General features: G+C 36.3%; 1 long non-coding RNA gene across 3 annotated transcripts; it reads left to right on the plus strand.

The window, feature by feature from the left end:
* Positions 1-1,583: 1,583 nt before the first annotated feature.
* LOC145559792 (uncharacterized) lies at positions 1,584-5,513 on the plus strand. 3 transcript variants are annotated; one of them, XR_014092958.1, is made up of 5 exons: positions 1,584-1,776; positions 2,653-2,742; positions 3,919-4,070; positions 4,747-4,821; positions 4,905-5,513. It is a non-coding gene; the product is annotated as an uncharacterized LOC145559792 (long non-coding RNA). The 3 variants fall into 3 exon arrangements; XR_014092957.1 differs by having other exon boundaries at positions 5,037-5,513; XR_014092956.1 differs by having other exon boundaries at positions 4,747-5,513.
* The last annotated feature ends 18,663 nt before the right edge of the window (positions 5,514-24,176 follow it).

Below are 24,176 nucleotides of genomic sequence, written 5' to 3' on the forward strand. Positions count from 1 at the left end.
GCTTAAGTAGATGAAATGGCAAAGCTTGGAGTAGCACATGATGCTAAGCTAGAAGAAGTGAAGGTTTTACAAGACAAAATAAGGGAACTTCGAGACAAGCAAATTGCTGAATTATGCAGGAATTGATGAAATTTTGAGAATAAATTATAAGGATTATGTTGGTTTGAGAATGTTTTTGTCGGAGAAGGTGTTGATGAAGGTAGAGATGATGCTGGTTAGGAGAATGTAGATTATGATGGTGAGTTGAGTTCTGGTTTTGATGAAGAGGATGAGGATATGAGCTATGATAGCTACTGGTTTTTATTTATGGTAATCTTGATTATAATTTGTTATGAAATGTATCTTAGCTAGACTAAAGTTTCTATTGGATTTTGTAGTTGATAAGCTAACTATGGCTTGATATTTAACAGATTGTAGTACTTTATTGTAGTTGATAAGCTAATTAATCTTGAGGTGTTTGAATATATAATGGTAAGATAATTGGCTTGATATTTACAAGTTGTAGTAATTATTGCTTTTATGAAAAGATTGGAATGGAATGGAGTAGAATAAATGACTGAAATTAGTAAAATGCCACAACTTAGTTATTTTTGTGTTGACAACAAGTGTTTAGAAATTTTTATTAGTTTAGGAAAATTAATTGTATTTTTGATTTACAATTTGATATTATAAATGCATTATAATCTAGAAAAAAAAAACAATTTTTATCGTTCCTCTTTATAGTTCTTCTTTATCGTTCCACATTTGTGCATAAGCATGGTTAGACTAAGGTAAATTCTATCAAACTAATTATTACATCAAATAAGTTTGAGTGAGTTCAATTCATTGTAATCTACAAAAAAAAAAACAAACAATTTTTATGCAACTTAATAGTCCTTAATTTCCTAATAATTATTTACAAGAACATAATTAAATAATCAAATCTTCAATTTCATAATAAACTTAAAAAATGCCACAATTGAACTTAGCAAACAACTTAACAAAATTGTACGATAATTAGCCCTCTCATAAATTCAAAAAATGCTACAATTGAACTTAGCAAACAACTTAACAAAATTGTAGGATAATTAGCCCTTTCTAAAAAAAATTGACATTTTGAAATAAATTTGGATATTTAGTAGTTGAGTTTGCTAGAATTATTTATTAATATATTGAATAACAAATGTTTTCGGGTGTACGATACACCCGGGTGTATATAATACGGAGTAGATTAGTTTACTGAATAATTGTTTGTCGTACTATATTCGAAGTAGGATACTAATTTTCTTTCTATTTTAAGAATGTTCTTATGTAGTATATTTATGAAGCTTCTAACTATTAGACAATTAGAACAGAAGTATCACTAGTACATAATTGAGTTTATGTAACACATAATTGGTAACACTTTTTAAAATGCAAAATATAAGATTTATAATTAACACTTTAGTAACACTTTGCTATAATGTAACACACAATTTACCACTTTTAATATCAGTAACATTTTAAAGTAACACTTTTAAAATAAGTAACACATTATGGTATCACTAAGAGGTGTTATATGACTTTTAGGTGAATTAAACATTTACGAGTATAATAAAGTAACAGTTTTAATCCCCAAATGAACAAAAGAAATAAAAAACACGCTCCGCTTCTTCTTCACTCTCTCTTCGATTCTTCGTACAAGTGAACAACCAACAGTCAGTCAGCCACCCACTCACCCAGACCTACCGCTGGCTTGCGCCTTCCATTCCGTTCCAGGCCTTCCAGCCACCGCACTTCTCGATTTCTGATTTTAAGGTAATTATCTCATTATTTCCCAATAAAGCGCACTCCACATTCTACTTTGAGGCGAAATCTAAAATCATTTGAGGCGAATTATGATATCCATTAAGGCGAATTCTCTCATGTAACAATTCAAGTTGTTTCTCAATGCAATGAATGAATCTTAATTTTATAATCTACGTTTTATCCTTAATTAAATTTTCAGTATATTCAATTTAGGGTTCTTCTAATTGAATTCGATTATAAGATTAAACTATTGATTATAATTAAGTTTCCATTGAACTACTACTTGTAAACTCCATTTTAATTGCCCTAGGTGTTCGAAATATGCATGTTGTTATTGATTTTAGACTCCAAGAGGCAAAAATTTCTAATTTTTTGGTATTTTATTAAATTTAATTAGTAGGATTATATATAAAGGTGCCATATTTTTTTGATGCATCATACTCTCGAGAGAAATAACTTCTAATTATAATACAACATATTACAATACCAGTCAAATCTTTCCTTAGTTTTTGTTGTGATTTGATCTGCAAATTAGGTTACAGCTATGATGGTACCTAAATAACTTAGGTGAATCAATAATTATTTGTTAGTTAATGGTGGCTATGACGTTTTGTCTCCTACATTAGCTATGTAAATAGACTTTTACTTGAGTTTGGACTCAATTTTGGTGTCCTTTATCTTCATACTGTTTTGAATGGTTGTATAATATAATTAATGTTCCAGGAAAAAGATGAACTAGACACAATTCAAAACAAACTGTACAAGTAGTGTTTCTTTATATGGTTGAGTTGTCTGCCAACTATGAGTTTAAGTCATAAATTTGGGTTAGATGGCATGGTTTATCTGCTGAATTACTAAATATGACTAATACATTGTGTTTTAAAGGTCATGTAGATAAATCCAACAAAAAAGGATGCATTTGGGACTGCTAAGGCTGTTATGCATGCTTTTTAGGTGGACTTTGATATGGATAAGGTAGGTGTCTCTTGTATAAAGGGCTTAATTTTATTACCAACTCCTCCTTCCCTTTTTAATTATAATTTATTTTGTGAGGGAATTATAAGTAAATACTTACTTTCTTGTGTTTTCCACCCCTGAAGCTTTCTTAAGGTGAAGAGAGCAGTGTTATAGTTCTCTTCTGGTTGTAATAGATTCTGGGATGTTGAATTTGAATGCTATTAAAAGGGAATTACTGGTTTTGATTATACATCAGTGCTAATTTTTAACGCTAAAAGTGTCATTTGTAGGCCACATTCAGGTTGTTCTCTAAGATTGACTTATAACTTAAACATCTCCCCAATTGTGTTTGCCATTTTGGCACGCAAAGAAATTGTTTCAATAGCATCAATAAGGATTTATGCAGGGATTTGGTTTCCAGCACTCAATAATGATTGTTAGATTGGATAAACTTGCATGTCTTGTATCACTTAATAGGTGATGTATGATGCCTCTGGTGTGAGACTTCATGCTGGTCAGCAAGCTCAAATAAGTTGGCTTGGATTTGGTGATATTATTTATATCAAATTATTCTTTAAAGGGTAATTATAAGATTTTTAGTAATTGTAATTGAGAAGCCTATAAGAATTATAAGCTTTTCAGTAATTTAGAATCTTTAACTGCGCATATGGGCTTGCTATTTGGCCATTTACCGGCTACACTCACACCTTAAAGTTTGATTTCAAAGATGATGTCCCCCCTCTCCTTCAAATTGGGTGCTAGTGTGGTTTCCCCACAAACCCTCTTATGATCTTTCCCAGAAACCAGAAGGAAATGCAGAGCTACCATATCTTGAAACAAACCACATACTTAAAAAATTGACAAACATAACTTTTCAAGAGTGTCAATCTAATGGAACTCAATCCAACATACAAATAAGAATTTTAGCCTATCGGATCTGCATTATGACAAGTCAAGGACCTAGTAGTAGATCTGAAAGTTGAGAATCTCATGTCTTAGCAGCAAGGATTCAAAGAAAATAGATTCAAGAGGGGGCAAGGGGAAGATACTTATATTTGAAGTTTCAGCAAACTAGGAGCAATTTGCACCTGCATTTCACATTAAATCACTTACACATTGCCTTTATCTCATAGATTCAAAGCCAACTGATTAGCTAGAATTACAATTAACTATCCTTCTTCTTCTATGCTGTAGGTGCTGCTGGTGAGGCTGCTGCTGCAAGTGCAACTTTAGCTTTATCGCCTTTCTTTTCCTTTGGCTTCTTTGTCTTTTCCTTCGGCTTTCCTTTTCTCTTCATGAAACAGAAACATGAACAACAAGGACACTGGAATAAGAACTTCATTATGGTTTTTCCCTGGAAATTTCTAAATTCTCTGTCTTAATTTATGATACTATTTCTTACTAGAAAAAGTTCAAGTTTTTTTTATTCTGTTGTATCTATTACCATCTTTTATATTTCTCTAGCATTTTCCCCTAACCAACTGGACAAATTGCTAAGCCCTTTGGATCTCTATTCAATCATTTTCAACCCTACGAAAAAGGTCATCTATCAATAAAGTATATGGTTGTGGCAATTATCTTGCATATGTGAAATAGTGCAATAAGAATCCAATGTCTGATTTTTGTTCTATTAATTTGATATAGGGATTTTGGGCGTGGTGAGTGGTGTCAAAGGTTTTTGAAGCCTAGCCTTTAAGTCGTCTTTTACAAATTTGATAAGTTAATTATGAGCTAGAATTTTAAGAATAGCCTTAATCATGATACTTTGAGTATTTTCTTTGCCAAAATTCAGTGGATGTCATAATTAAATTCAAGTAGGATAGGAAATTTACTGCTTGTTTAATTTGTAGCTTGTTATACATTATGGTTGTAATGTTCTAAGCTGCAAATAATGGTCAATTCTCCAAGACCCTCCTCGAAGGTGAGGGATTTTTATACTGATGAGCTCACTCAGAAATTTAATCTCTTTTGCTGTTTTTTTTTTTTTTTTTTTTTTTTTTTTTTTTTTTTTTTTTTTTCCAGAAATATAATCCCTTTGTTGTTGAGGTGTCATCCAATCCAGAACTTACAAATCATTTTCCCAATGTACACTCTAAGGTAATGATTAATATATTCTCTTTTAGAAAGCACTAATTCTTATTATTGCGTTATTTCCTTTTTGTTCTAATTTTTTGATGTAGGATGCTTTCACACATATGTAGTATTAAATGGATCAAGATGATGGATTGGGATAACACGTAATGATGCCACAAGAAGCTTGCTTGCATATACAATATCAAGATAAAGTTTGTTTTTTCTTTTTTTTTTCCCAGGATTGAAAAGTTGGAGCTTTTTGCTCACTTACTGTTACTGCTGTTTTGCTGTTACTACTGCTTACAACTGTTTATTACTGCTACTGCTGTTTGCTACACTGACTGCTACTAGTCTTCTAATGGTGTTTGCTGCCACTGTTGTCTACCACCGTTGTTTACTGCCGCTGATATCTGCTACTGCTATTTGGTGCCACTACTATCTGCTACCGCGTTTGCTGCTACATATGGTTATCTTATGCTTCATAATGCTGTTTAATCTATAGGTGTTGCTGCCGTTATGCTAATTAGCTGCTCCTATCATGTTGCTACCTCGTTGACTTTTTTTTTTCCCTATTTCCTCACCTTTTCCAAGCTACAGACCGAAGCTAAATTTCTTTTTGTTTTAATTATTACTTGTATATTGTTTGTCCAAACATAAAAATTGGCGTTTATGGATATTTTTTTTGTAAGAATTATGAAATTATAATTAAATTCAAATTTTTGTCTATTAGATTTTTTTAGTAAGAATTACGAAATTATAATTAAATTCAAGTTATTGTCTATCATGTGTTAAGTTCTCATTCATGGTTATAGTGATGTACTTATATTAATATTATTCATATTTATAATAATATTATTCATATTTATAATAATAATAATAATAATAATAATAATAATAATAATAATAATAATAATAATAATAATAATAATAATAATAATAATGATGATGATGATGATGATGATAAATGCTACCTAATAATAATAATAAATGTTACTAAAAATAAGTAAGTGTTACCTATTGTCTATAGTAACACTTTTACTACTTTATGTAATTGTAGGGAATATTTCAAGCATTACCCCAAACTTGAACCCCACTGTGATCATACACTTAAGCATGGTGGCGTCCAAAGGGAAGAAAGCTAGAGCAAAAGAGTCGCCAACAAGTTTTAGGAATTTGTAAACCGTTCACAGGGTGAAGGTTACACCCCTTAACGATCCAAGAGATCGTTAACTCCAATAGGTCAGGAACCAAGACTGGAAGTTCGGGGATGAGGGTATGAATCCAATCTAAAAGAGAAAGAACCTGCCCTAATAATAGGCCTCTACTTTATTCTTCTTGTATTCATGTGCGCTTTCTGACTAACATGCAATCAATAGGTTAACCCTAAACCTGTTTAATCTATGTTGGTTGAATATTAATGCACAAATAAATCTATTATTGGCGATCACTTGAATTATAAGCATATTAGTCCTAAACAAGATTATTAATTATCTTATAAAACGTGATTACAAGTACAAATTCCCTTTAAACATGCATAAAACGTGTGATCAAGCAATAAAAATAAATATAATCAAGCAACATAATAATCATAATCAAAATAATAATCATAATCAAAATAATCATATCAACGCTAAAGCATAATAATAGCAAGATCCTAGGCATGATACTAACAAGATTAATAACAAACCCTAGCATGTCACTAAGCAATAAAAATCAAAGCTTTAGCCTTAACATGATACTAACATGCTATTAGGAAAGAAAATAGGAATCATCACAACAATCATACTTGATATTATATTCTTTACCCTAAACATCATACCAAGGAAAGCATCCTAACATGATACTAGCTAGGGAAAACATCCTAAACATGATACTAAGAATCAAAATAACAACCTAAACATGAATTCTATATCATAATATCAATAAAATAATTAAAGCACTTACTTGGATGCCTCATACCTCTTTTTAATAACAAAATACACAAGTTAGTAACTTCAAGGAAAATAATAAATCAAACAATTAAATTAAATAATTGAAAGAAAGAATTAAGAAAATTTAGACTAGATTTGGGACCAAACCCTCAGAAATATCAAACCTTTCATGTTTAGGGCGAAGGAAACTTCAAATTATGCTAGGTGTATCTAGATCTTGTGAATGCGGAATTTTGTTTGTGAAAAGTTGGTTTAGAAAAGAGAGAGAATATCAAGAATTTCTTGATGAGAGTTGGTTAGAGTTGATTGAGAATTGATGATTAAAAAAACGGAGGTCTAAGGACGCTATTTATAATGAAAACAGTCTGAAATGATAAAAAAGAATCGGAGTTTGAAAAGGAATAAAACACGACGCTGTCGCCGCAACTGCCTATGTCGCCGCTCGACAGGGCGGTCGTCCGGCGCTGCAAGACAGCTTTGTGGATTTCGTTTTTATCATATATTTTGATCCAGAAGTCCAAATAAGACATATAATATGTCGTTGGAAAGATCTTGAATTCTTCTTTCCAACCCAATTAGAATAAGATTAAAATATTTTGTAGATAAAAAGATATAGCCGAAATAGTGGAAGGGTGTCAGTTTTGGATAGAGTTTCATATTCCATTCATATCTTTTTCGTTATAGCTCCGAATTAATATTATAATATATCATTAGAAATATAATTTCAAGATCTATTCAACCATATAATATTTGTATAAATATTATGAGGCACGAAAATAATATCTGAATATATTCCATTTTGTACAAAATAAGGATTCTCAAAAGGAGTAGTTTTATTCAATTTCAAACTCTTTGAAACATAATTATCAATCCTAACTCCATTATGATTTAAGAGAACCTTCTAGAGTATTCTAGAAGACTATAATAAATCCTAATAGCTTTAGGAATGATAATTAATAATAGGCCCTCCTCTAGATCATTGGGCCGTATGTAATAACCAAACCGGACCCAGTCTAGTACTTTGGCCATAACTTCCTCATTATTCATCGGAATTGGGCTTATATATATCGTTGGAAAGATCTTTTCAAGCCCTATCCATCTACACTATTATTTGACCCTTATCATGGACCAAACTAAACTGAAATGCACGTTTTTCATAAATAGGGTAAGAAAAGAAATATTTTCAATAACAGAAAGAAGAGATATTTTAATGAAAACATCCTCATCACTACACTTTTCACACTTTCACTTCGTTTGATAATCAAATGACATGAAAGGTATTCATCACTGGGTTTTGGTTTTGGGGAGACACAAATGGGTGTCTACAGTTACTGTAGACACCCATTTGTGTCTCCCCAAAACCAAACCCAGTGATGAGTGCTTTTCACGTCGAATCATAATCGAATGAAGTGAAAGTGTGGAAAGTTTAGTGTTGCGGATAGTTTTAATTTCTTTTCTCCTCTCTCTGTTTTTGAAAACCTATTTTAAGAAAATAGCCAATCTAGTTTGGTTGGTCCATGATATGGGTCCAATAACAGTGTAGTTGGATAGGGCTTGAAAAGACATTTCCAACGATATATTATAAGCCCAATTCCGATGAGTATTGAGGAAGTTATGGCCAATTTACTGAACTGGGCCCAATTTGAGCCTTATATGCGGCCCAATGATCTAGAGGAGGGCCTAATATAGATTTATCATTCCTAATGCAATTAGGAATGGTTTTAGTCTTCTAAATTCTTCTAGAAGGTTCTTTTCATTCCTAATCTAATTAGCGTTGATAAATTAACTTTTGTTGACTTTTAGAGTTTTGATCAGAATAAAAGAACGTTTTTTGAGGAAAGTACGATTTTATCCTCCTGTACGGCAATTTCTATCTGATTTTAGAAAACGCGTCAAATTCTTAGTCAGCGCCAAACGCCAGCATTAGCGCCTGACGCTAAGCTTGGCGCCTAGCGCTAGCGTTAGCGCCTGGCGCTAATGTCAGCGTCTGGCGCTAATCCCTGTTTTATGCGTCAGAACTCTGTTTTGATTTTTTATCTTTTTGGTTGATTTTCTTTATAAATAGCCTTCTAAAAACCCCATTTTCATTCACCAACTCTCATCAAGATTCTCTTGATTACTCTCTCTCTCTTTTTTCTAAACTAGCTTTCTCACAAATATAAAAATTCCGCATTCACAAGATCTAGACACACCTAGCCAAATTCGAAGTCGCCTTCGCCCTAGACGTGAAAGGTTTAATTTCTCAGGGTTTGGTCCCAAATCTCTCTTTCAATTATTTAATTTAATTGTTTTTTTTTTATTATTTTCCTTAAAGTTACTAACGTGTGTATTTTGTTATTAGAAAGAGGTACGAGGCATCCAAGTAAGTGTTTTAATTGTTTACATTGTTATTATGATATAGAAATCATGCTTAGGTTGTTATTATGATTCCTAGTATCATGTTTGGATGTTTTATTGCTTCCTAGTATCATGTTTAGGGTAAAGAATATAATGTCAATTATGATTTCTATGATGCCTTTTATTGTCTTTCCTAATATTCATGTTAGTATCATGTTAGGGCTAAAGCTTTGATTTTTGATGTTTAGTGACATGCTAGGGTTTGTTATTAATCTTGTTAGTATCATGCCTAGGATCTTGCTATTATTATGCTTTAACATGATTCATGATTATTTTTATGATTATAATATTATGATTATTTTTATAATTGTTATTATGATTATTATGTTGCTTGATTATATTTATTGTTATTGCTTGATCACCTTTATATGCATGTTTAAAGGGAATTTGTACTTGTAATCACGCTTAATAAGATGATTAATAATCTTGTTTAGGGTTTATATGATTATAATTCAAGTGATCCCCAATAATAGATTTATTTGTGCATTAATATTCAACCAACATAGATAAACAGGTTTAGGTTAATCCTATTGATTGCATGTTAGTCAAAAGCGCACATGAATACGATCAGAATAAAGTAGAGGCCTATTATTAGGGCAGGTTCAATCTCTTTTAGGTTGGATTTGTACTTTCATCCCCGAACCCTATTTGGTTCAAGACCTTATGGAGTTGACGATCTCTTGGATCGTTAAGGGGTGTAACCTTCACCTCGTGAACGGTTTACAAGTTCCTAAAAAACTGGTTGGCGACTCTTTTGCTCTATCTTTTTTCCCTTTGGACGCCACCGTACTTTAGTGTATGATCACAGTGGGGTTCAAGCTAGGGGATTAACGCTTGAAATATTCCCTACAGTTTTTGGCGACTCCACTGGGGAGGATTTCTATTTTAATTCTTGAAATTTATTTCGGCAATGATTTAGAATGAGTGGATGAGACTCGAAAAGTTCTAAGTATTTCATGTGCGTAATTTTGATTAACATTATTGCCATATGCATAAAAAAGATCTCATTGAAAAGACCATCCGTAATGAGTTAAAACATAGGATTTTACACGTAGGAAATTTGAGGCATATCTTTCACAACTAGGACCGAAATAACACTGCGCGAAACTGGAAAATTTTATCGAGCACAGAAAGCTGATGAGGCATGTAGGAATTAGCGTCAGCGAACAGAAGATTAGCGTCGAGAATTTGACTGTAGCGCCAGATGATAGCTCTGTCGCCATGCGCTACAGCCAAAATCCGGCGCCAACTCCTGTTTGCTGGCGCCAAATTCTTCCAATACCGAGCCAGAAATATGCGTTCTAATTTCGACCAGTTTTTTGCATTGTTTACTCGATCCTACTTCCTGATTGAGTTTTTCTCACTTTTCTGAAACCCATATGTGTTCTACATATGGATATAACCCTCTGGGAATTCATGCTCCATCTACCTGATTGAACGCTCTGAGTAACAAAGGGTACATCCGAGATTGTTGAATTCACCAAACCATGGAAGCGAGTTTTTTCTAAAACTCGCGGTGTCCCATCCACTCGCGCCAACCCTTCACGGTTACGCTTCGGCGCGGTGCATCCAGACAATTAACCATGGACCCTCTATTGACTTACCCATATCCTGAACTTTAGAGAACTAGAGCCATGGTTAGGTTGCAAACTCATTGCATCATATTGTGCCTATTTGACTAATTGTGCACTGTTTGTTGTGCATATGATATATGTTTTTCTTAACCGTTTGTTCTACTTGTGCTGAAATTAATTAAATTAATGACTAAAAGAAGTTTTTCTAATTAATTAATTAATTAATTAAATTGAGTAAATAAAGTCTAATATTTTAATCAGAATTGACCTAGTACGACTTTAGGCATACCCCTGTTGATTAATAACACCGAAAACAGTCTCAGATCGAAGCTCCAGCAATGGCGCCAAAGTCTGAACCGTAGCGCCACTCTGTGGAGTGTGGCGCCTGGCAACAGCTCTGTCGTCTAACGCTACACTGCAAAGAGAGGCGCCAGTCCTGTCGTTTTGACGACAGTTCGGATTATTGATCGAGTCATCATTTTGCGTCTAATTAACCAGTTTACTAATTAATTCGGTTAAATTTTACTGTCAATAATACCTTGTTAAGTCATTAATTGAGTCTAGGCACCAAGTCCCATGGTCTTACACAAAAAGTCAAAGCATGTCACTTACACTTAACGCACACACCAATACACGTACTTTGACCATGCTTAAGAGAGTCTTTTATGCGCGTCTTTTCCGTCATTTTTTTAGGGGGGTAAGTCGGATATTAATCCTCCAATGTAAATACCATACTTGGTCCCTAAAAATATATACATTATTTTTGCCAAAAAATATGCACCTATTTTTTTTTTATTTTTTCCTCTTTAAAACCATAAAGTCAAGGTCGATTTGAGTCAAGTAATTAAAACAAAATGGTTTAAATTTCAGCGCGTGGTCAAGAAAGGAAGGGCGGTTAATCAAAGACAACCTTTTCGTACAAGTCTAACTTTTCAACAAACCCATTGCTCGTAAGAGGAAAGCTAGGACAATAATGACAACGCAAGAAGAAGTCAATGAGCTAAGGATCCTACTGGTTACCGTGACTGAAGCACTAAAGCTCCTAACTCTTAAGATCGATGATCCCGTGAAACAACAACAGATGGACCTCATGCAAGAGAGTCTAAGAAAGCTATCTAGCAACTACAAGTTTTAAGGGATTAGTTCACAAGGGGTCTCGGTGGACAAAGATCATCTTTCGCAGAAGTTCAATGCCAACGACATCCCGAAATTCAAACCAATCGATAACCCTTATTTTCATTTAAGAGCCTTTGAGACAATACTGACTATTAAGGGTATCGATAAGAAGGTTTTCCCCTCTTTGTTCTCGCTATCTCTCGAGACCGTTTGCCAGCAATGGTTCTTTTATCTCGAGAAGGAAAAAACCTCCACCTGGGAGTCCATAGCAAACGCTTTCGTTGATAGATACAAATGCAACATTCAAGTTGAGACTGACCATAGGGAACTTGAAATCCTCAAGCAGAAGGAGAACGAAGGATTCACCTCCTTCTTTAACAAATGGAGAGAAACCTCAGCTAAGATGATTGAGGTGCCGAGTGAAAAAGAGTCTGTAAGGTTATTCATAAAAAACCTTCAAGAAAAATACTCCAAGCATCTCAAGTATCAAAATAATCTCCATACCTTCAAGGTCGTCTACGACATTGGAATCAACATTGAAGACGGCCTGGCTAAGTTGAAAGCTGCCAACAATAACTCAAACAGTGGCTAGAAAGGTAAGAAGAACAACAATCCTTCTTCTTCCAAAACCACCCACTCAAACAATGTTAGCACTTTTAACCTAGGTGAAGTCCTTGCCATGAATAATCAAGGGCAAAAGAAACCATTTAGGAGGAACTTTACTCCTATTGGCATGAGTTATGACACCGCATTTGACCGACTAAATGCAAAAGGTCTTATAACTCCCATTGGACCGTTTGGGGACCCACCAGTCGAAAAGAGGTCGGCTAATTGGAACCCCAATGCACATTGCAAGTATCACCAAGGTAGGGGCCATCTCACCGAGAACTGTTGGAAGCTTAAAGAAGCTATCCAAGACTTAATCAACAACAACAAGCTGTCGTTGCCCCCTGCCAGTAAAAAGCCAAGTATTGATAATGCGCCTCTCGCCCATTCCTTGGCTATCTCTGATGAGGAAAACGAGGTTGACCCCTCGTCTCTCATCAAACCTGTTAAAGAAATCCATGCCATCGAAGAAGAGGAGGAGATCTTTTTTGACGCCATGGATAATCTTCCTGAACTAGCAAGTAAAGAAGACATACAATCGCTTACACCGTCTATGATCAAAGGATCGCACTTGCTACGTGAAAATCTCAAGGCTTTAAAGGAACTTCAGAAGAAGTATGACGAGGTTCCACTCCCGAAAATGAGCCTAAGAGAGAATTCACACCCATGGGAACGACTTACGAGGCGACATGTTTTCCTTTACAAGTCACCGAGAAACCCAATAAGAGTAATAGACTCTACACTCCAATTGGGATCCCATATATACAAATGTTCGAAATGCTCTCCGAGAGTGGCGAGATCAAACCTCTCGAACCGAGACCATTCGAATCATTGAAAAGGACAGATGGATATTACTGTCAGTATCATCAATCAGGAGGTCACACTATCAAAAACTGTTTTAAATTCAAGGATTTAATTCAGAAAATGATTGATGAAAAGAAACTAGTCCAAGTTCCACAAGAAGAGGATGCAAGTATTAATGGAGTTTGGGACAGCGATGAAGAAGACGTCTATTCAAAAGACATGGTAGGACCTCCACCTTCAGTGTCATACGCCATGGATGACTTTTGGGTTGAAGAAGATTCATCAATAGACGTCCTCACAAGATCCGGGAGAATGCAACCTCCCATTTCAACACAAACCATGCCAACCACATAGCAAGTTCCCATGCCTATCATTGAAGATAATGATATCGTTAAACAGTTCAAGAAGACAAAAGTTGAAATGAACGTATGGAAACTTCTGGCAACATCCCGAGAACATAGGTTGGCTGTAATGAATGCCTTAGACAAAATAGGGATAGATTCTGACACCACTCCTGAGGGGTTAGCTAACTTCCTCACGAGTGATCTACCTAGTCCCATCAATTTGATCACCTTTTCTGACAAGGATTTACCCCCTAGAAGGTGACAAACACTATAAGGCATTAAACCTCACAGTAGTTTGCAAGAGAATGAACGTCCCTATGACTCTTGTAGACAATGGATCAGCCATTAACGTCTGTCCACTTAGAACTGCGAGGATGTTAGGCATAAGGGATGAAGACCTAACCCCATCAACGCTAGGAATAAGAGCCTACGACAACACTCATCGTCAAGCTCTTGGTAAAATTACCATGAATGTAATGGCGGGAGCGATAGAACATGCTACTACTTTCCAAGTAGTAGATATCAAGGCTTCATTCAATTTGCTGTTGGGACGCCCTTGGCTTCTTGACCTAAAGGTCGTCCCCTCATCTCTCCACCAAAAAGTAAAAGCCATAGTTGGGGGAATTCCTATCACCATCGATGCTTCACCTATGAGAATCAAGTTTATAGAAAACCCAATAATTAACGTGGAGCACGACGAGGATGATGAAGATTTATGGGGCTTTAGCGAAGAGGTCTCCTTAATCCAGGAAGATGAAAGGACCCCTCTCTGCCACGACCCCCATTCTAACATGATCGTGAATGCTATTTTGAAGAAACAAGGACATTTTCCTGGTATGACCCTAAGGAAGAAAAAGGGAATAGCAAAACCGCTGGAGTCACCTGGCCTCCCTAAATTAGATACTTTCGGACTTGGTTTCGAGCCGACTCGGAAAGATCTTTAGCGAGCCCAGGTAAAATCAAAGGCACTATCCATAAAAGAGGGAGAGGACTATCCATGCCACGAATTTCCCGAGCCATTTGTAGTAAAAAACATAAGGCAACCGGGATTTGAGATTTTCTTGGATTGCTATTTCACAGATGAAATCCCAACTCCTATCCATAGGGAGAAAGCACCCCCATGCTTTGACTTTAACGTCATGGGACTATTATTTGGGCGAGAAAAGAATGAGCCAACATACAAAGAGGATAACTCCTCGCTCATACAATCAGTCCTACAAAGTGAAAGCTTCGATCCCTCGAAGTTAATCACTCCAGCGGAAGGATCACTACAAGAGTGGCGCAAGACCGTCAAGGTGACGACTCCAAGTGGAAGAAAGATATCAATCACGACGGGGCAAGGATTGATGTTCGAAGAGTCGTCTGAGTCAGAGTCTCTCCCTATAGAGTCATCTAGGTCTTTAGTAGTAGCATCTTCTCCTTCTATTTCTCCTAGAATAGTTACTGCTCAAGTCCCTGAGGACATATCACTCTTTGATGTAATGATCTCAGAGTATAATAATACAATTTCTTCTCCTTACTTCTTGTGTTCTTATTTATCCCAAGATGACGAGCATTTCTTAACTAACAATGAAAAAGACGAAGAACTTATTAACGCAATGGAAACACTTGAAAAGAAAACACTGGTAATTGAAGAAACTGAGACGGTTGATATCTCAAATGATTCAACCAATAAAAGAGAAGTTAAAATCGGACTAACACTTAATGAACAAGAAAGAACCAATTTAATTAACTTACTTAAAGAATTCATCGATGTATTTGCTTGGTCATACGAAGATATGCCAGGCATTAATAGAGAAATAGCTCAACACACTATACCACTAATTCCAGGAATGAAACCTGTAAAACAAAAGTTACGTCGAATGAAACCCGACATAGCTCTTAAAATAAAAGAAGAAGTTCAAAAACAGATAATTGCAGGTTTCATCAAGGTATCTAAATACCCCGAATGGGTCGCCAACGTCATCCCAGTTCCGAAATAAGACGAAAGGGTAAGAATGTGTGTCGACTATCGAGATCTAAATAAGGCAAGTCCAAAGGACGACTTCCCTTTACCACACATCGTTATTCTGGTAGATAACAAGGCAAATCACGCACTTCTCTCGTTCATGGATGGATATGCAGGCTACAATCAGATTCTCATGGCAGAAGAACACATGGAGAAAACAACCTTCATAACACCATGGGGCACTTACTGCTATACGGTAATGCCATTCGGGTTGAAAAACGCGGGTGCCACTTACCAATGTGCAGCGACTGCCTTACTCCATGACATGATGCACAAAGAAGTCGAAGTATATGTGGACGACATGATTGTAAAATCAAAAGACCGTCAAGGCCATCAAGTAGCCTTAAGAAATTTTTTCGAAAGGCTAAGAAAATATAATATGAGGTTCAACCCATCTAAGTGTGCTTTTGGAGTCACCTAAGGCAAGCTTTTGGGTTATGTCATAAGCTCTAGAGGAATAGAGATAGACCCAACCAAAATCAAAGCAATCATGTCAATGCCACCGCCCAAAACCTAGAAGCAAATTCGAGGATTCATTGGTCGGTTGCAATACATAAGTAGGTTCATATCAAAATTTACAACGATATGTGAACCAATCTTAAAAAAGCTTAAGAAGAATGTACCAGTAATATGGGATGACGAGTGTTAAAAAGCCTTTGAAAAGATCAAAGCCTATCTCGCAAATCCTCCCGTATTAGCACCAGCACTTCCAGGAATACCTATTAGGTTGTACTTAACAGTTACCAAAAAGACAATGAGAGCTATGCTAGCACAAGAAGTAGAAGGCAAAGAGAACGCAATCTACTATCTAAGCAAGAAAATGCTCGAATATGAAGCACATTATACGCCACTTGAGAAATTGTGCCTCGCCTTGGTGTGGGCCACAACCAAGTTAAGACATTACATGCTAGTGCATACCGTCTTCTTAGTTTCTCGATTAGATCCACTCAAGTATCTATTCGAGAAATCTACACTCAACGGACGCATATCGAGATGGATAGTCAATTTAGCCCAGTTTGATGTAAGGTTTATGCCACAAAAAGCTATCAAAGGATCTATGGTGTCAGACTTTCTAGCAGACTTTCCAATAGAAGACTCGACGCCAATACAAGACAATGAATTTCCAGATGAAGACTTGATGGTCACTGAAGATGATACTTGGACCTTATAATTTGACGGAGCCTCAAACCAAAAAGGATGTGGCGTTGGAGTATTGCTAGTATCACCTAAAGAAGAGCATGTTCCAATCTCCATAAAGCTCGATTTCGACGTTACCAACAACGCTGCTGAATACGAAGCATGCGTGGTAGGCCTTGAAACAGCGTTGGTATTGGGAGTAAAAAAGTTACGGATATTCGGGAACTCCTCATTGATCATCAATCAAATCTCCAAAAAGGTGGAAAGTAAGGAGCGAAAGTTTGGCCCCTTACCAAACCTATCTGAAAACCCTTACTAATCAGTTAGAGAAGGTAGAATACACATATCTAACTAGAGAAGAAAATCAATTTGCTGATGCCTTGGCAAGACTAGCATCAATGGCTAGGATTCCTACGGAAATCGAGCAAATGCCTCTAACTATAGAAAAAAGGCACAAACCAGCATACATTCAGGCTATAGAAGATGATGAAATAATCCAAGACGAAGAAGAAGAAGAAGAACCGTGGTACACGGATATACTCAATTATGTCACCAAAGGAGAATACCCTCCCCATGCTGACAAAAGAGCAAAACGAGCATTAAGACTCTTGGCTTCCCAATACGTACTCATAGACAACGAGTTACATAAAAGGGTACCTAGGGGCCGAGCTCTCTTATGTGTAGGAAGAAAGGATGCCCAAAGAGCAATGAGGATAGTCCACGAAGGAATTTGTGGGACTTACATAAATGGCAAAATGTTAGTCCAAAAGATAATGGGAGAAGGATACTATTGGACCACAATGAATAGGGATTGCCATCAATACGTAAAAAGATGCCCTAAATGCCAAATCTATGCCTATTTACAACATGTTCCTCCATCCTTGCTCTATACCTACACATCGCCGTGGCCGTTTTCTACATGGGGAATTGACATCATCGGCAAAATCACTCCCCCAGGAACAGGAGGCCACGAATATATCCTAGTAGCAATTGACTACTTCACAAAGTGAGTTGAAGCACAATCATACGCTAAACTCACTGCAAAACATGTAGCACTCTTTATCGAGAGAAATATTATTTGTCGATACGGAGTCCCACATGAAATGATAAGTGACAATGGAACTCACTTTCAAGCCGAATGTGAAGAATTGATACAAAAATATGGCATTCAACATCATCATTTTTCCCTTTATAGGCCTCAAGCAAATGGAGCAGTCGAGGCAGCTAATAAATATCTAAAGACTATCATCGAGAAAATGACGGAAAATTATAAGGATTGGCCCGACAAACTTCACTTCGCACTGTGGGGTTATCGCATGTCAATTCGCACATCAACAGGAAATACGCTATTTTCTTTGGTTTATGGAATGGATGCCGCACAACCTGTTGAACTAGAAACAATCCTATCAGGAGGTGCGGCAAAATTAACTGATATGGATGGCAATGAGTTCTCGAACATGACGAATCTTGACCAACTTAAGAAATACTACCCATAATTACTTGAGTAGGATACTCAAGAGAGCTACGTTTGGCCTGATTCCTTAAGAAAGGATACGTAGGCAACCCTTTACGGGTACGACCACTTTTTTTAAAAAAATCTCGCTTCCCAGAATTAATAAAAAAAATTCGACAGAAGATCGACGGAACATTGGCGTCACAGAAAAAGTTATGGCGCCAACCGATGAACGTCAGCGCCAGACGATGGCAACCGTCACCTGACGCCAGACTGCCGCAGCCGGCGCCAGTCGCAAAATCGTGGCGCCAATTTACAATTACAAGTCTTGGAATATTTTGGTGTTTTTCGGAAAATTTTCGACTTCCGTACTCGAAAAATTTCTAGAAAATTAATTCTTCGGTTTTCATTGCTTTAATAAAATAAATTTAAAGTAAATAATTTAACTAAAAAGCTGGAATTTCATTAATAAAATAAACTACATTATTGATGGAATTTAAATAAAGTTGTAAATAAATATAAAAATTAAGTCTTATAATTGGAAATTAAGCAATGCTCTTAATCTTCTTTCTCTTTCTTAGCCCTTTTCCAACTTTTGTCTGCTTCTTCTTCCTCATCCATTAACCTTAGCTAGTAGGCATCCTTTAGAGGACCTACATTCAATCTTGGAGTAAATAGTTTCCCCCTCAGCTAGGACTCCATGCTTCTTTTCTACCCTGGCTTTCTTTTCTGTGGTGTAAGCTTTCCTTTTTCCCTTATCTTTTGCAGTGCTTTTCTTCTTAGGTATTATAGGCGTCTTAAATTCGATCCTTTCACCCAGGCGTTCCTTAGCAGGAATTACCTTGTCACCTAGACGACTCTTCACATCAGTTTTACTCTGATTTTTCTTCACGTCCTTTGAGGGTTTCTTTAGAAGCCACTTTTTCACATCATTGGGCAAGGAAGGAGGAACCTTTTGGGTAATTATTTTCCATAAAGGTCTGGCATTCCAATAAGCATCAAATTTGTCTACTTCCTGGGAGACAGGGAACTCGTAGGGACGACAAAGATCACCGGAAGGAATAGTCTGAAGTAGGCTGTATTGTCTTTTTACCCTGTAGGGATAATAAAAAGTCATACGGGACAAGCTTGGAAGACAACAGAAAGGTTGCTTGTTGACACCAACCATCCTTTATATTTTCCACCAAGGGATGACCCACTTGATGGTAAAATTACAAGACTCGAAGTCCTCTTCCATTCATGGCACCCCATCTTAGAGAAGTGGTTCTTCATTCTCACGAAGCAATTTGGGGTATACTTCTCAATGTTGTCTGGAGGGCTAATTAACTCCAGTCTTTCCATTAGCCACATTTGTAAAAAAAAAAAAATTGCAATGCAAATAAATTATTATTACTTTACAAAAATATATTTTTGATTTCTGTAATTAAAAATATTATTTTTCTACCTGTAATAAAATTGGAGAGCCCTGAAAAGGTGCTTTTGGATTCCTCTTTAATTCATCAAGACTAAGCATAGTCTCTCCAACTATTAAAGGCATTGGATTTCTCCCTAATTCAATTTGTTCTAAAACAGTGGATATAATTGATTGACCCTCATTATTTTTACCACTAGTAAGGAAAAATTGATTAAGCATGCAAAATAAGAAAGCCTTTCTTCTATAAACATGAAAAGATTCAGAATAAGGCCTATCAAAATAATGTCGAGAAAATTCTTTTAAATTAACTATGCTACCATCTACTATTTTTTTTATAGATCTTTATCTTTTAAATTGAAGAAGCGTTCAAAATCCTTATAATAATATTCATTTATTCTAGGGATTACTACAAGATCTAGTGTAGGGAAGCCTAAAATAGCACCAAACTCTTCCGGTAAAGGGCTAATTTCATCATACCCTATTCTAAAGCAATGAGTATCTACATCCCAATATTCTAGAGCGGTATGAATAAAATCTGAATTAAGATCTACCCCTTTGACACCATAAATACCCTCCAAGTAAAAAACATCTAATTCTTTTCTCTCTTTGGCATTAAGTGACCGACACCATTCATGGGTGTAGTTGGTAAAACTTTTGGAGACTAAAGACATGATTTTATTTTTCTAAAAGCTAAGAAATATTTTATCTGCTGAAATTATGAAGAGAATCGGCTGGGCAGGGGGCTATTTATGCACAAAATCGGAGTAGTTTTCATCTACGAAGGATTCGGGGTCAGCGCTCATTAGCGCCAGACGCCAGAGCCTGGCGCCAAACGCCAAGTGTAGCGCCTGGCGCTACAACAAAACGCGTGGCACCAGCTGGCGCCAATATGCATCATTGTACGCGCTTTCTAAAAACCGCGTTTTTGACTTAATTCGAGTCTGCTAATGACTTTACGATTTCCTTATCTTTTTCTAAAATATTCATTTATTCCTCTCTTTTAATTAATATAGTTATTACATTAATCATATTATTTTTCTTATTTTATTTAAACTAATTTCCAAGTTTTTATAAATCCAATATTTTTATTTCACTTTTCCTTTCCCATTTTTTCCTTTTGGGGGAGAAAGTCGGATACCCTCCATCAATAATAAAAATGACGGAATTTTTTGCGCAAAATTTATTTTACACATTTCCTTGCACACACAAACATGCACATAACAATAATAAATAAATGAAAAAAAATGATAAATAAGGAATAAACTCATAATAGTATGTATATACAAAACATGTCTAAATAATGAGTCTAACTAAAAGGCAAAGTTCTATACAAAGTCAAAATAAAATAAATGAAAAGCACAGGAACAGACTACGGCGCCGGGGGACGTAAACCCATCATCTCATAAAACTCCGCCGTACGAGGAGTAACCGCTCCACCAGCTCCAGTTCCCTCAGGAGGAGGAAAACTCAACTCAGGACCCGTCCACCCAAGATCAATCTGAGGCTGAGGCTGCGGAGGCTGCTGTGATGACGAGCCGACCTTGTACATCCCACCACCTCTAAGAGCCGAGGTAGCCTCTCCCTGGCCTACCGGCGCAGCATGTGCACCCTTAGAGGAAGAGCCTGAGCCCTCTACCGCCTCAGTACGAGCAGCCTCAAAACGACCGCCCCGACCTCCCGAAGTAGTGCGGCGACGTCTCGAGCTAGACCTCGCCAGATCCCTCCGCACCTCAGGTCTCGTGCGAGTACGAGAATGAATGGGCTGGTGACATGGGAATAAACGCGTCGTCAATTGTCTATCCCTAGATCAAATACAATTTATACAACCTAAACAAACCTAATACGAGTATAAGGCAAGCATAGGGGTCGAACCACAGAGAACGGTAAACACCACCAAATGTTATCGACAATTAAGCTAGTCCGGAATAGGAGATAAATAAACTAAAGTCTAAAGATGCTAAAACAAGAAATAAAACATTAAGGGAAATGGTTTAGGTATAGCATTCACTTGAACATAAACAAAGGCATAGAAATTGAATTAATTATGAACTAAACATGCTCGAATATCGAAATTAAGAATCCAATCTAGCCGCCTTCCGGGGTCAATTGGCTTCTCCTAACATAGCCTCTATGTTTCCACATTAGAACCATATATTAGGAGGTACTATTAAATAACAATCGATAGTAATGAACCTTAACTAAGTCAACTTCCGTTTCTTGTTAGCAAAGATTCACCTTTAATCAACCAACAATGTGCACTTGCAAGAAGATTAAAGAATATCAAGCATATAAAGACTTTAATCACAAATAAATCAATTCTAAACCCTAGAACATGCTCAAGGTCCAACTACACCACAACCATCCCCTTAATGGGGAAATTACTCACTAATCATGATAATAACAAGATTAACCAACAAATAATCAAGAATCAACATGATCAACAAGCAATACCAACAACTAAAATAATAATCAAAATAAACAAATAAAAATAGAGGAGAGAGAGTAAGAAATTGCTCATTAATTGAAGATGAAGGTCTACAAAGGATTGAACAAGCTCCTTCTTCAAAATCCAAGTTCATTAATGAAGAAAACCTCACTTTCTCTCTCTACCAAAGAAGACTAATCCTAATCTAACCTAAAACTAATTAGAGAGATCAATAGATAGTTATTGAATGTCCCCCCAAAACGTTCTAAAAAAAGGGACTTATATAGTCCGTATAGAGTCAGCTGAGAAAAGGAGAGGTCCGACCGAACAAATGGGAAGGTTCGGCCGGACTACAGGGTAGGTTCGCCCGAACCATGGGTAGGTTCGGTCGAACCTCCCTGATCCTAGTCTGGTCGAATTCCTGTGGTTCGGCCACTCTTGCAAAACTGCCAATTTTCATCTTGCTCCTGCCTCGAAGTTCGGCCGAACCACTGAGCAAGTTCGGCCACACCTTGGTTCGGCCACACCATCAGGAGGTTCGGCCGAACCTCTTCTGAATCATGCTTCCTCTAGCTTCCTTTGAGCTTAGCTTCCTCCTCTTGAAAATCTCGATGGTTCCTATAAAGCATAAGCATGAAAAGCACAATAAGAACAAAGCGGGAAGACTAAGAAAAAGGAGGATAAAGGAGAAAGAAAAGAGAAAGCAAAGCTAAGTAAAAATGCTTAGAAAGAGGGCCAAACAAGTGCAAACGAGGGGAGAATCCTTAGAGAAAAAGGATAAAAGAGTGGCATAAATGCCACTCATCAAAATAAAGAACGAAATATAACAAATCAAAAGCAAATAAAATACGAAATAAGACTAATTCTAATAAAAACTACGAAAAGAACTAAAACACGACAAAATTACCAAAATAAACAAGAAGCTTTATTAAAGAGAAAACAAGAGAAAGAAATGAAAATAAGATAAAATAAACACGAAAATGACTCTAAAACTACTCCCTAAGAGTGACATAAATGTCACTCATCAAATTCCCCCAAGCTAGACCTTTGCTCGTCCTCGAGCAAAGCTAAGGCAAAAGAGAACAAGATGGAATTATTTAAAGCAAAAGAAACAAAATAGAAACAAAGAGAAAGAATGTACACTAACTCACTGTCGTAGGAATCACGGATGCATTTAGCGTATGCATCAAGCCCTTTAAACCCCTATGTCGCCAAAGAGGACGAGTAAGCTCTCGTGAGGGTTTCCTAAGAGATTTAACCCACAACTCTCGACAAAAACCAAGGCAAGGCAACAAAAGGAAAAAGGAAAAAGGAAAAGGAACACTAAGAAAAAAAAAAAAAAAAAAAAAAAACGAAACACAAGCTCACGTATGGACAAGAAATAAGGACGAGTACTAATGAATGCAAACCTTTCTAAATGGACAAATGTATGCACGTTCCAAGATGTCAATGGTTGATTGAAACATAACACATGCTAAGCATAGAGAACTACTTAGGACTCAATCCACCCTAGCCCCAACCAATTGGGCCGCGTTCTCTCCACTAGCTTCAAATCAACCCTTAAACTAGCTTCTCAAGATTCCACGAAGGAACCGAAAAAAGATAAAGAAATGAAAAACTTTGAGAAGGTAATCCCGACGTCTCAACTATGCATACTCTTTCCATAGGTTTGAAGTCTATCTCCCTCCACCGTTCTTTTGACCCAAACCACTAGAGTCTAAGGGTCTTTTTATTGGTTGTAACGTAAGGCTAAGGGTTAAGGCGGGGTAAAAATTTAAAATTTGGTGATAATTCCTGAGTGAAGCAAAAAGTGTGGCCGACACTCAAAAATAACTCAAGAATTCACTAAATATCAAGCAAAAATACCACTAATGCCATTCCCCCAAATTTATTCAACACAAACACACAAAATATACAAAATGAAGGAACGATCCCCCAAGCTTGAACAAAGAATTGTCCTCAATGCTTAAACTAGGGAAGAAAACGAAACCATCGAAAATATTTTTGTTGTTTTTGTTTCTTTTCCAATTTTTTCTCTTTTTTTTTTTTAACTTTATTCATTGTCCTTGCCTTTTTTTAATTTTGGACGGCTTTTTTCTTCAAACTTCACTTGATTTTCATAAATTTGCATATTTCTTTACAAGCTCAACTCTAACCAAATCTCAAAGTG

Source organism: Chenopodium album, chromosome 9 (genome assembly GCF_948465745.1).
Source record: "Chenopodium album chromosome 9, dcCheAlbu1.1, whole genome shotgun sequence".
Classification (NCBI taxonomy): domain Eukaryota; kingdom Viridiplantae; phylum Streptophyta; class Magnoliopsida; order Caryophyllales; family Amaranthaceae; genus Chenopodium; species Chenopodium album.